The sequence below is a fragment of the Penaeus monodon genome, chromosome 27 (assembly GCF_015228065.2).
Source record: "Penaeus monodon isolate SGIC_2016 chromosome 27, NSTDA_Pmon_1, whole genome shotgun sequence".
In the NCBI taxonomy this organism is placed as follows: Eukaryota; Metazoa; Arthropoda; class Malacostraca; order Decapoda; family Penaeidae; genus Penaeus; species Penaeus monodon.
In genome coordinates, this window is record NC_051412.1 from 3290523 (window position 1) to 3293011 (window position 2489).

Sequence of the window (2489 nt, forward strand, 5' to 3'; positions counted from 1 at the left end):
ATGAGTTTATGTTAGAGTCCCTTCCCATGGAAGAACAGAAAACTGAATCCTACCTGGCACTGCATTTAAATCACTTAAAATGTCATTGGACTAACAAAAAAATCCTTGAGATCAGATACAAAGAGTGATATTACGGGTAGGGGATCCCTGATTTCGAGCCAAGGAGAATCCTAGATAACCTAGTTTCAACCACATGGTCCTTTTTGTAAAAGGAGTAAGACCCGCTCGACGGAGATTTGATGGACGTGCATGTACCAAAAATCGTATTTAAGAGTGCATAATGTATTCCCGGACATATGTCAACAATGTTTGCGTACATATTGGTGATAATGAGGGTGGCTAATGTGATAATGATACTATATATAGAAAGGGTATTCACTTCGCGAGAAAGAGAGAAAATATTAATGTGTATTTAGCGTATACCCTTCTCTACAGGATAGACCAGGACGATCCCTGATGACTGTTTACCAAAAGCAGAATGGAACTCGAAATCATAGTGAGACGAACAATTGGTATGAGAGGAGGAATCCGATGGGCAAAGGAGCATGAGAAACGCTAGCATTCAGCAAGGAATTAAAAGGAAACCAGACCCGTACGGTGATTGGTGACGCATGAGTAAATCCGTATTTGAATATCAAGTGTCTCTCAATATCAGTGCTTTCGTTTCGGTAAATGAAAGAGGGCCGTCTAAGTGCAGGATAGAAACAATTTAATGGTAGTATAGATTCACGACCGTGACAAAAGATACCCATAGAAAAAGAATGCCAACGACCCCATTAACAAGAATAAGAATTAAGCAATAAAATATTTAGAATGAAAATTCGTAATAACACGATTTGAATGACAAAATCTCATATTCGTAATAATCTCCTTAAGAACATCTAAGTCAAGAAAGTCACATAATTCACAGTAGAATCAATAAATAATTCTACGGCAAAATACTCAAAAAGGATAATAAATCACCCAACGCTATAGACATTGGTTAAGAAAAGCATTTAGAGTAAATTCGTACAACACAATTCACAAAGGATTGATCCGTTTATTTTGACTATTATAATATAAAAGTCATTATTAATAGCTTAGTAAAAAAGTCTTAGTAAAATGCCCATTAAGGACTTCAGCTTGAAATCAACCCACGACTGAATATCGCGTAAGAATTGCGATTGTTTTATCCTAATGTCAGTCATCAAGTTATGTATCTTCATAGCGAAATAGAAGTATATCATTCTTTGTAAATCATTATTTCATAACCGTAAAACGCAAAAGCAGTTCTAGTTAGTATCCTTTATATAAAGCCAACAAAAACATGAAACTCCAAAAAAAGAACATCCTATAGTAATACCTTACTAAAAGTACACGATCCAACTCGTAGACCTTTCGTAAGAACCATGAAATTATTAAGCAAAAAGATTACACGACGAGTTTACGACTAAGTGTTGACTTCTCTTCTTTAAACGTAAAATTTTTAATATTGGTGCTCTTAAGATCATAATAAATACTTCTTCTTCTTAAACCCTAAAATTTTTATCAACTAGCATATGGTGGTTTTTATGGTAGTTTAATGAGCTTACATCATTCCCAGGTTTTTGGGACTCAGCGATTATACAGGGGAGAATGAAGATTTATCATGCACTAAACTTTCAAAATATTCATGTGACTCAGATTGACACTGGAAAAAAAGATTAGAGTACACACTAACTAATGTTTTATTAACTCCATAGTTACGCATGTATATGAATGGTTTGGAGCTTCTTTGCAAAGTTGCAGTTATTCTAAGTTGGTATGCAAATTATGATTTATAGATATTCATTGAAATTCAAAATTTAATTGTTTCGAACACAAATTTGTGGAATTCTGGTAGTATTATATTAGAATACACTTGTAGTTGAACACCCCGGATTGATACCTTCCGGAGTAAGTTGTTCTATTCCCCGCGCCGCGGGAGACGGTTTGACCCCCCCGGGGAAAACGTTTCTTTTTCTTGCAGTTGTTTGGTTTTAAAATCTCGTTTTAAATATATCACATTTTTTTACTTGTTATATATAGTCTTTTCTTTATGTGATTTCATCTATAATCAAAATAAAATACTTACATTCTAATCTCTTGTCTCTTATGGTTGTTATCAATACTACCATTAATACCGAAAATGGTTCTACCGGTAGGGAATTGAACCCCAGTTCCTGCAGGCGGATATTTTACATTTATACCGAGGAATTGTATCTAAAATTAAGTTTTCGAAACAAAATATAAAAATCAATTTTTACAAAACTACAAACACTAAATGATATAATAATGAGTTATGGTAAGTATATATTATATAATACAATACACACCCAACTAAAGTATATAATGTTAATGTAGATTTTGAAATAGAATCACTAATTAGTATAATTTTGGACCCTAATTAAAACAAATCGATGTCAAAAACCATCTCTAAAAACTGTACGCAAATGATGTCATCATTAATGTATGTATAGTAGTTGATGTAT